Source organism: Nuphar pumila, chromosome 2 (genome assembly GCF_984573655.1).
Source record: "Nuphar pumila chromosome 2, dmNupPumi1.hap1.1, whole genome shotgun sequence".
NCBI classification, from domain to species: domain Eukaryota; kingdom Viridiplantae; phylum Streptophyta; class Magnoliopsida; order Nymphaeales; family Nymphaeaceae; genus Nuphar; species Nuphar pumila.
In genome coordinates, this window is record NC_143250.1 from 7,307,128 (window position 1) to 7,320,238 (window position 13,111).

Sequence of the window (13,111 nt, forward strand, 5' to 3'; positions counted from 1 at the left end):
AACCGAGAACGTCTATCTTCTTTATCAAGTAGTGTGATAACAATTATTAAGGGTCAAAACTATCTTAAAGGAGATAAATAGCACCACTACACTTTGACAAGGTAAAAAGACAAAATTACCCTTTTAATAGAAACCTTTGTGGATATTTATTTGATCATGTGCCAATGTTCTGCAACAAGTATTCTGTTGATTATTAATATCAGAGATTGGCGAGGCGAAATGGGAGCAATAACAGAGCCACAAAGTGGCTTGGTAAAGTTACACACCTATCCTAGTTTGAGAAGGCAATAACACTACATTCACAATGCCATCTTGAATAACATGATATGTGAAAATGTGGGTATCAAGATACGATGTTTAGTTACTTGTATTCGGATAAACTGACAATATAACACGTGTGACTTTTTACCATACTTTGATTCGTTTAGGCAAACTGAGTTGGGGTCTTGTCTTTGAGAAGTGCTTTTATAACTGCTCTTCTGAAAAAAGCCCCTGCAGAAAGAGACTAATTGAACAACTACACATTAGTGGGATAAAAAGGGAAAACTACCTTTGAAATATATTTCTATGTCTATATATACATGGTGAGTTGTTCAACATAAGTGTGGAAGTTTGAATGACAAGATAAGATGTTCAACATGTAATATGGTGATTGCTACTACTAGCAACATACTGTTCGAAATCAGAGAAATAGGAGAGCGACACAGTTGCTGGGTAAAAACAAAACTTACCCATTGTATGACAAATCAATAACAAGCCATGAATAATGCCACAGAATAGTCACTTGTCTCGAACAAGTACTCTGATGATATATAGCACGATTCTACAATGGTGGGGTAAAAAAGCAAAAGTACCCATAAAATTGATTTCAATATCGATATTTACATTATGCCGTGTTCAATTAGAAGAAGTGTGGAAGGGTGAATGACAAGATGGATGTTAAACAGTAAGTACGTTGGTGATGACTATTGTTAGAGATTGACCAGACGAAATGTGAGAAAGAGGAAAGATGCAAGGTGACGGGGTAAGAAGACAGACATACCCTCTCGTGAGAAAACGTTAACATGTTATTCGTGCACAATCATCAACAAGATGGAATGTAAAAGGTCGAGTGACAAGATACGATGTATAGTTACTTATAATCCCTGAAACTCTAACAACGTATGCAAGTGGGTTACGAGCATACTTTAATTTTGAGTAAACAACCGATAACATCTCTCTTCTTCAACAAGTAGTTTGATATAAGTTAGTATGATACAAGTTAGAGTAGAAGAATATCATATCATTGATGCAAATGATTGTTATCGGTCAAAAGTGATGGAGGCAAAGTTGATGTTTAAATTGTAATTCTTTGTTTTCTACGGAAGGAAGATGCTGGGAACTGTTTGGGGTACCTTGTTACAGTGCATCCAAAGCACTCATTTTCTAAAAGGGCAACAATTAGATTTTGAATTATATTTAGTAATTGTTTAGTATTTCTATGATAACTGAAAGTGTTTTCTTTGCTCCTCATCCAACAAGTACTATTATAAGTGGCACAACTACACAATGGTGGGGTGAAAAGTGAAAACTACTCATGGAATAGAAAACTATATCGTGTTTAATTAGAACATGCGTGAAAGTATGAATGACACAAAATGATCTTCATCAACAACTATGTTGCTCAATGCCATTGTTAGAGATTGATCATATGAAATGATTGAAGTAATAGAGATACACGGTAGTGGGGTAAAAAGACAAAGCTACCCTTATGTGATAGAACAACATCATGATTTCTTAAACTCTTACAATATAATGGGTCTCGTCTTTGAGGAAGGAATTGAGAACGATGTTTGAGCATACACTAATTTTGAAGATGGAACTGAGAACGTCTTTCGTCTTTAACAAATAGTGTGATAACAATTATTATGAGACAAAACTACGTGAAAGGTGATGAATATCACCACTGTACATTAACAAGGTAAAAAGACAAAATTACCCTTGTAGGCATACCGTTAGAAATAAAAAAAAAAGGAGAGCTACACAGTAGCGGGATAAAGACAAAACTTGACCTTGTATGACAAATCAATAGCAAGCCCTGCATAATGCCACCTAATGATCACTTGTCTCCAACAAATACTCTGATGATAAATAGAACATTTTCATAATGGTGGTGAAAAACAAAAAGAAAAGTACCCATAAAATTGATTTCATTATCGATATTTACATCGTGCCGTGTTGAATTAGAAGTGTGAACGGGTAAACGACAAGATAGATGTTAAACAATAAGTACGGTGGTGTTGGCAGTTGTTAGAGATTGAACAGACGAAATGCGAGAATGAGGAAAGATGCAAGGTGACGGGGTAAGAAGACAAAACTACCTATGCAAAAAGAGATAAATAGTATGACTACATAATGTGATTGTAAAAAGATAAAACTACCGTTGAAATTGATTCTATACTAATGTATTTGTTGTGTCTTGTTCAACAAGATATGATGTTGATTAGCAAGTGCTATTGTAATGACTATTATTAGGGTTTACCTTACGAAATCAGAAAATAGTAGAGATATACAGTAGCGGGGTAAAAAGACAAACCTACCCATGCAGAAAGAGATACATAGTATGACTACCCAATATTGGGGTAACAAAATAAAACTACCCTTGAAATTTATTTCTATGCTAATGTATTCTTCGTCTCGTGTCCAACAAGAATAGATATGGAAGTGTGAACGCCATGATTTGTGTTCAACAATAAGTAAGTTGGTGATGGCTGTTATTAGAGATTGACCTCACGAGATGTGAGAAACAGGGGAACTATAAAGTGGCATGGTAAAACGACAAACATACCCCTACTTGAGAAAATGTTAACTAGATATTCGTGCACAGTGTTCTATAAGATGGAATATGAAGTGCGAGTGACAAGATACGATGTATAGTTACTTATAATCCTCGAAACTCTAACAACATATGCAAGTTGGTTACGAGCATACTTCAATTTCTATTAACCAACCAATAACGTGCCTCGTCTTCCACTAGTAGTTTGATATAAGTTAGTATGATACAAGTTGGAGTAGAAGAATATCATATCATTGATGCAAATGATTACTATGGGTCAAAAGTGATGAAGGCAAAGCGGATAGTTAAATTGCAATTGCTAGTTTTCTACGGAAAGAAGATTATGGGAAATGTTTGCAGTACCCTTTGTTACGGTGCATCTGAAGCGCTCATTTTGTAAAAGCACAACAATTTGATTTTGAATGATATTTAGTCATTGTTTATTTTTTCTATGATGACTAAGGATGTTTTCTTTGCCCCTCATCCTAGAAGTACTATTATAAGTAGCACGACTACACAATGGTGGGGTGAAAAGTGAAAACTACTCTTGAAATAGAAAACTATGTTGTGTTTAATTAGAACATGCGCGAAAGTATGAATGACACAAAATGATCTTCTGCAACTACTATGTTGCTGATAGCCATTGTTCAGATTGATCGTACGAAATGAGAGAAGTAAGAGAGATACACGGTGGCGGGGTAAAAAGACAAAGCTACTGTAACGACCCCAACTCATACCTTTGAAAAATGCAGAATTTTTTTCTTCTAAGAGTTGCGGAAAACTGCCCAGAGACCTGGGGTCCTTACAGTTCCAATTTCAGTTGGATAACTACACACCACAAACAAACTCACATTTATCATCCATAACCAATCAACTAAACTCTTTTATTAATGAATCAATAAGAGTCTCATACTCAATATCCAACGTGAAATAACAACTTGCAAGAAATAAGAAGAACTAAAAGAAAACAAAAGTAAAGCCACTATGTCCGTAAGTGAAGCCGTATGAAACAAATGTGACCCTCATATCCCCTTAGAAGCGAGTCGATTTCACTGATCACCTGCGTCTGAGAAAAACCAATAAAAGAAGAAGGTTAGAAATCCGAAGAATTCTGCGTACAGGTTTCTCTAATGAATCAAATAAGAAAAAGAACATAAATAAGATCCATGTAATATTTTAGAAGGATACAATTATAATCAAATTATAAGACAATTAACCATTCATGTAAAAATAAAATAAACATTAAGCATGAGGGAACACTAAGTAAGTAACAATGATTATAATTTAATCAATAAGGACATTTGAATGCAAAAGAGATCAACATCATGCAGTGATCAACATAAAACAACCAAGTGAATAGGTACACATGCATGAACTAATGCATAGCAAGAATATGCATGATTTACGTGCGATGCATGAACCCTTATTATCTTTCATTTAAACTCCCCTCTTTCCATATGCATGCCTATTAAATGCACACAATCTTTAAATTCCTCTTTTTAATTTACAATTGCCCGCGGATACACCAAACGGATACAATCCCCGATGTCAAGTAGGGTTCCTGGGATAACTTCACACACAATTTGTATTTTATTACCGGGTTCCAAACTTAGCCCTCGACTGATATCAGGAAACAACACCATCCATCGGAACATTGGTAAACAACATCCAATGTCGGGGACACCCTGGAAAACAACATCCACTGGCGCCACTTTATTGGTATACCAAACAACAACAGTTTGTCAAAACACACCACCCCCAGGAAAAGTGGCGGACTCTCTCTAAAACCGTGGCCAGGAGAAGAACCTCAATATCGGGTTCAAGGGCAACAACGCACACGGAGTTTTTGTATCCTCACGGTTCTCCCCAAACCGCAACATCCAAGATTCCCATGCTAAAGCAGGGACATCAAGGAGAAAGTGAATTACACTGTTCTTTACTTTCTTTTATCTGGTTATTAATTCATCTCTTTTACATTTGCAAATTTACATGCAAAATTAATAACATAAGCTTGCACATCAGCATGCTAAGCTTTTCACGGGACCACAACTCGTGACAACATAGAACATTGCGGTAAAACAATAATATTACATTTGATTTGTTGCAATGCATCAAAATAACTAAAACATAGAACAACCTGTTCTCGAGGCTCACCCAGCCTCCTGATGATCCATTTGACCATCAATGCATTCACAAGCAAAAATCATAAATCATATGCCCATATGCATTCATTCCACATCCCTTTTCATGCACGATCATGTACGTTAATATAAAAATGTGCCTTAAACAACAATATCCTCATGCATGCGTATGAGTTCACATATTCCTATTAAATGTAATTCTTTTATACAACCTGCACTTTAATCACACCTGCGAGCATTCTGGTAATAGTGCACGTGCCAAAAGCATCATTTAATATAAACATAAACATATAGAGAGAAGGTTTATACCCAAAACCCTTCATTCATAACATGTATTGGACTTAACACTTGTGTCATGAACCTAATAATTTCATAAGCATAATCCCCACACCCACATTAAATGCATGCTTTTTCTCAATACAGGTATTCATGTCATGCATGATTTCATCTTATGCATGTCATATGCATGCTTTTAATTACGTGAACACTCATGCAATGTTCTACATATAAACACACTAATTCCTTGCAAACTCATGCATAACAAGCCAATCTTATACTAAAACTTTAACTTAACATGAAACATTCAGTTAAAGCATTAGAAACAGCTTATACCATGGTAAACAGAAAACAACTACATAACTAGCTAAATCATGACGGCACCCATAAACGTTTCTATTCCACTATTTACGTAGGGTATACCTAATAAGCTTTGCATGTGTTTTATCACCTTATAAACAGGTGTGACTACTGAAAAAAAATCAACTAGGTGAGTAAACCTGAGTATACATACATAGGAGAACTTAAATCAGTAATGTCAAAAGCATCCTCTAAACCTAACAAGTTTTGGTATTCTTACAACAATCTCTTTAGAGAAAACTATTAACGCCTGCCTATGCAAATAGCAGATATGTACTACATTTTAGAAGCATCTAAGGTTTATATATATATATATTCTTACAAAAGCAATATCAGAGTATTGATATAAACGAATGCTGAAATGCATATGAGCAACTTAAATATGCATACATAGCAAGACACCATGGCCGAAATCGTGCTCTTGGGATATTATGCTCAACAAAGCCGAAATCCGAAATCGGGTGCTAGAAGACCCATCAGCAGGACTTGATATGCAGATTTTGAAGTCACGATTTCACATAAGAATAACCCAAACATGCATTTTAATACACCATTCTATATGAATCCAAAAGAAAACATGATTTCTAACTTAATCCTAGCATTAAACCTTGTTGACAAATCATTTAAAAATGCTAACACACTAGGTCGGCTGCTTGTCATACCTATGTAACTACCTGTATATACATATACATAGGCAGCCGCACATATATATGTATATATGTAAAAACCTGCTTAAATATACCTAACTTCAAGAACATATGTTAGCTTAGCCATGGATATTAAAACAACTATACAGATTTCACCCCTTCTCATTGGCTTTACTAGAATATTACATAGAATACGAATCTATGCTCCCTTTTCCTATTCAAATCAAAGGAGAAACCCGTACCTCTATCCGGTGTTAGGTTGCTGCCGTGAGAAAAAGAAGTCGTTAATGGCCTTGTTGGCTGGGAACTGCAGCTAGGGCTAGCGTCGGTGGTTGCCGCACCCAAGGGAAGAGGACAGGAGAAGAGGGCTGCTGGTGGCTGCAGCTTTCCGGCGACCCCACCTGCCCAATGCACGCCCACCCGAGAGAGAGAGAGAGAGAGAGAGAGAGAGAGAGAGAGAGAGAGAGAGAGAGAGAGAGAGAGAGACGAGGGAAGAGGGTGAGACCCCCTCTTCCACCTCCCTTTTATCGCCGTAACCCCCCCCCCCTCTCTTGCCGAGAGGCGCGGGGTTTCGGTTACGCCTGCCGTCCCCTCTGCCTCCCTTCTGGTATTGCAGGAATCGTGCCTAGGGCACGATTCTTGCCTTTCTTTCCCCCTTTTGAAAACGGCAACCCGATATCGGGTTTAAAAACCCTACCCGGTTACGGATCCGGGTCGGGTCCGACCCGGATCTAAGGGCTTCCCCTTTTTTTTCTTTTAATTAACCGTAACGGGGCGTGGCCCGGGTCTGGGTCCAGGACCCGTAACTCGACCCCAAGCTATATGGATCCACAAGTTGGATCCGAATGGATCCAACTATGGATCCTCGGATAAATTAGAAATTTTTAAAATTTTACTTATTTCTTATTATTATTCTTATTATTATTAGTTTTATTTAAAATTTACCCTATTCATACAAATTGACCCCCATCAATATGGATCTGCAAGTCGGATCCATGTGGGTCCAATTGTGGATCCTCGAGTTTGCTATATATATATATACATATGTATTTATGTATATTTCTCTTTTATTACTAATATTAATATTATTTTAGTATAACGCAAATATTTAGGCATAAATAGCCCTTTATGGGTCTCGGATCCGCGACTTGGATCTCGGGCCCAAATCACATTGTTATGAAATATATATCATAATATATTTAAATAAAAGCCTAAAAATTAAGGTTATTACAGCTACCCTTATGTGATGAAACAACATCATGACATTTATAATGCCATCTACTACAAAATCAAATGTGAAAGTATGAGTCACAGGATCTGATGTTTGGTCATTAATAATTTACGAAACTATTACAATATAACACGTCTCGTCTTTGAGGAAGGAATCAAGACGATGTTTGAGCATACCCTAATTTTGATGGAGGAATCGAGAACGTCTGTCGGCCTTAACAGATAGTGTGATTACGGTTATTATGAGACAAAAGTATGTGAAAGGAGATAAATAGCACCACTACACATTATCAGGAGAAAAGTCCAAATTACCTTTGTAATAGATACCTTTTTCGATTTTGATTTGTTCAAACTCCAATGTTCTGCAACAAGTATTCTGCTGATTATTAATATCAGAGATTGACCCAACAAAATGGGAACAATAACGGAGTTACAAAGTTGTTTGGTAAAGATACAAAGCTATCGTAGTTTGAGAAGATAATAATACGATATTCAAAGTACCATCTTGAACAACATGATATGTGAAAATATGGGTGACAAGATACGATGTTTAGTTACTTATATTCCCAATGTGACTTTTTACCATACTTTGATTCGTTTGAGCAAACTAAATGGGATTCTTGTCTCCAAGAGGTGCTTTTATAACTGCTAGTATGAGAAAAGCCCTTGCAGAAAGAGATTTATTGCACGACTACACATTAGTGTGGTAAAAAGGCAAAACTACCTTTGAACTATATTTCTATCGATATATACATGGTGTCTTGTTCAACAATAAGACATGTGGAAGTGTGAACGACACAATAAAATGTTAAAGGGGTGTGATAACAGTTATTAAGAGACAAAACTATGTTAAAGGAGATAAATAGCACCACTACACATTAATGCGATAAAAAGACAAAAATACCCTTGTAATTAGAAACCTTTGTTGATATTTATTTGATCAAGTTCCAATGTTTTGCTACAAGTATTCTGCTGATTATTAATATTAGAGATAGACCCAACGAAATGGGAGCAAAATATTAGAGCTACAAAGTGGCCTGGTATAGATACAAACCTACCATAGTTTGAGAAGACAATAACATGACATTCAGAATGCCATCTTCAACAACATGATATCTGAAGAAGTGGGTGTCAATATATGAAGTTTAGTTAATTATATTCCCATAAACTAACAATATAACACATGTGACCTTTTGCCATACTTTGATTTGCTTGAGCAAACTGAGTGGGCCTCTCGTCTCCAAGAAGAGAGGAAACCCATGCAGATAGCTATAAATTGCATCACTACACAATGGTGGGTTAAAAAGTTCATGCTACCTCTGAAATTGAGTTGTATGTTGAGTTATACATGTTGTCTTCAACAATAAGTGTGAAAGTGTGAGGGATAAGATATGATTCTAAACAACAAGTACTATGGTGATGACTATTTTTAGAGGTATACCCTATGAAATAAGAAAAATAGAAGAGCTACACAGTAGCAGGATAAAAAGACAAACCTACCTTTCAGATGGAGGTAAACCATACGACTACCCAACGGTTGGATAAAAAGACAAAACTACCTCAGAAATTGATTTCTGAGTTGATGTTTGCATCATGTCGTGTTCAACAAGAATAAGTGTGGAAGTGTGAAGGGCATGATTCATGCTCAATAATAATTACGTTGGTGATAGTTGTTATTAGAGATTGACCTCACGAAATGTGAGAAATAGGAGAACTACAAAGTAATATAGTAAACAGACAAACATACCCGTACATGAGAAAATGTTAACAAGTTATTCGTGCACAATTTCAACAAGATGGAATGTGTAAGTGCGAGTGACAAGATACGATGTATAGTTATTTATAATCCCTGAGACTCTAACAACGTACGAAAGTGAGTTACGAGCATACTTTAATTTCGATGAAGCCACCTCAAACGTCTCTCCTCCTCAACAAGTAGTTTGCTAAAGTTAGTGTGATACAAGTTGGAGTAGGTGAATATCATACCATTGTTGTTAATGATTGTTATGGGTCAATAGTGATGGTGGCAAAGCGGTTGGTTAAATTGTAATTCTTAGTTTTGTAAGGATGGAAGATTCTGGGAAATGTTAGCAGTACCCGTTATTAGAGTCCTTCCAAAGCACTCATTGTTTTAAATTTTTGCGGTTTGATTTTGACTCATATTTAGTCATTGTTTAGTATTTCTATGATGGCTAATTGTGTTTTCTTTACCCCTCATACAAAAAGTACTATTATAAGTAGCACAAGTACACAATGGTGAGGGTAAAAAGTGAAAACTATCCATGAAGTCGAAAACTATGTCGTTGTGTACACTGTTCATGTTTAATTAGACCATGCGTGAAAGTGTGAATGGCTCAATATGATGTTGAACAACAACTATGTTGGTGATGGCCATTGTTAGAGATTGATTGGTCGAAATGAGAGAAATTGGAGAGCTACACCGTGGTAGGGTATAAAGACAAACCTACCCTTATGTGACGAAACAACATGATTTTTATAATACCATCTACTACAAAATCAAATGTGAAAGTGTGAGTGACAAGATTCGATGTTCGGTTACTAATAATTTATGAAACTCTAACAATATTATGCCTCTCGTCTTTAGGGGAGGTACATCGAACATTGTTTGAGCATACACTGATTTTGAAGTAGGGACTGATAACATCTATCGTCTTTAACCAATAGCATTAGATAAAACTATGTGAAAGGATATAAATATCACCACTACACATTAACGGTGTAAAAAGGTAAAATTACCCCAGTAATAGAAACCTTTGTCGATATTTATTTTATTAAGCTACAATGTTCTGCAACAAGTATTCTGGTGGTTGTTAATTGTAGAGATTGACCCAACGAAATGGGAGAAATAAGAAAGTTACCTAGTGGCTTGGTAAAGATACAAATTTATCCTAGTTTGCGAAGACAATAACACGACATTCACAATGCCATCTTGAACAACATGATATGTGAAAATACGGGTGCCACGATATGATGTTTAGTTACTTATAATTTTGTTGTTGAAGTCAGCTAGGGTGACTGCCTGAAAACAGAAAAAGAAAAAGAGAGAGAGAGAGTCGTATATTGCTAATTAGGTCTAATCTCTGTTAAATGGAGAGATTAGACTAAAACACGTTATTTACAATAATGCCTCTGACCTCTTGAGTAGTTACTAAACTACCCATATGTAACGGTGACTGCTTCTCAACACTCCCCCTCAAGCTGGAATATATATATCAATAATGCTCAGCTTGTCACAACATTTTGAAAAATTTGATCTCGCTAAGGGTTTTGTGAAGACATCAGCAATTTGGTTCTTTGAAGATATGTGTTTGGTGCAAATGTACCCAGTTTGGAGCAGGTCACGTACATAGTGACAATCCATCTGAATATGCTTTGTCCGTTCATGAAATACTGGATTATTAGCAATATAAGTAGCAACTCTATTATCACATATCATCTCCATATGTAATGAGACTTTCACTTGAAGATCAACCAACACAGATTTAACCCACATCATCTCAGCAACAGTTTGAGCGATAGCCCAATATTCTGACTCAACGCTCGACCTGTCAACAACAGTTTGTTTCTTACTTCTCCAGGTAACCAGATTCCCTCCAACAAACACACAGAATGCAGTTGTGGACTTTTTGTTAACAACCGACCCTGCATAATCTGCATCTGAATAGGCCGTAACATCTTGAAACGTGTTTTGTTTAAACCATAGTCCTTTTTCAGGGGAGAACTTTAGATATTTGAGAATCATCATTGCAGCATCCCAGTGAGTCTTTGTAGGTTTGTCCATAAATTGACTTATCTTGCTCACGGCTAAAGATATGTCAAGCCTGGTCACAATGATATATAATAGCTTGCCCACCAAGGAGCGATAACGGCTATAGTCCACGTACTCGGATTTTTCATCAAACAGATGAAACTTGGGATCCATAGGAATCCGTGCAGGTTTGGCACCTAACATCCCTATCTCGTTCAGCAGGTCCACGACATATTTCTGCTGTGACAGAACCAGTCCGTCTTTACTCCTTGCAATCTCTATGCCTAAGAAATATCTGAGTAGTCCCAGATCCTTAGTCACAAAGTATTTCTGAAGATGGGACTTTGTGTCAGAAATGTCTTTTTCACTGCTTCCTGTGACTATAATGTCATCAACATATACTATCATGACCACAATCCCTGTGCAGGTCTTTTTAATAAAAAGAGAGTGATCTGAGGCAGACAAACCCAAATGCTGACATGACCTCAGTCAGCTTGGAGAACCATGCACGAGGACTCTGTTTGAGACCATAGATTGCCTTGTTCAACTTGCACCCCTTCTGACACTCCCCCAAAACTTCAAACCCAAGAGGTTGCTGCATGTAAGCTGAGTCCACCAAGTCTCCATACAGACAAGCATTTTTTTACATCAAGCTGACATAGAGACCAACCATGGTGCACTGCAACTGACAAAACAAGACGAATAGTCCCAAGACGAGCAACAAGAGAGAATGGTTCAAAGAAGTCCACCCCATAAGTTTTAGTGTAGCCTTTCGTAACCAGGCGAGCTTTAAAACTTTCAATCGATCCATCTGAGTTATACTTAATAGTGTAAACCCATTTACAACCAACAATATTAGCCTCATGTGGAGGATCAACTAAGTCCCATGTTCTCTGAGAAAGTAGTGCATCCATTTCATCCTGCATGGGCTTCTCCCATTTGGGGTTCAGAAGAGCGTGATGATGATTGTGAGCAACCGTGGTAGGAGATAATGCTAATACAAAATTCTTCATATTTTCACCAAGTCTTGCCTCGAAACAAACTGAGAAATACAATGAAGTGTACATTGCCTTTTTCCTTTTCGAAGAGCAATGGGTAAATCACCATCAACAAGAGAATTGTGAGTATAGTCATGAACACTCAGCTTTGGAGAAGCTGATGGCACATGCATAGAGTTGGGTGGAGCTCGATGTGTGTACACCACATGAGGATTTTTGTAACGAGACGAAGTCAGGCTGGGAATAAGAGGCTCAAGACTAACAGACTCTAATGGAAAAGGAGGAACAGGAAGAGGGAATGAATCACCTTGACTAGCATGTATTCTCGGAGAAGTACTAGAAAAATATGGGATAGACTCCAAAAAGGAAACATCCGCACTAACATACTCTTTGAGATATGAGATCATAACAACGATATCCTTTTTGGTGCTTGAGATACCCAATAAAAACACATTTTATAGATTGGGGTGACAATTTATCTCGGTTGGGACCAAGTTTATGCAAAGAGCACACACAACCAAACATTTTTGGTGAGATAGGTAAAAGAGGAGCTTCAGGTATGAGAATTTGAATGGGAATACGATCCCCCACAGTGGTTGAAGGTATACGGTTTATTAGGTATTCTACAGTTAGAACCGCATCTCCCTAGTAAGACGCAGGCATATTAGACTGAATCATAAGGCAACGAGCAACATTTAGAATGTCTATGCCTGCGCTCCACTACTCTATTCTGTTGCGAGGTATGAGGACAAGAAGTCTGAGGTTGGATCTCAAGATTTTTGTAAAATTGTAATAATTCAAGAGCATTGTGAGTGTGAACAACTTTGATGCACGAATTAAACTGAGTTTATATTTCAATAATCAATGATTTAAGA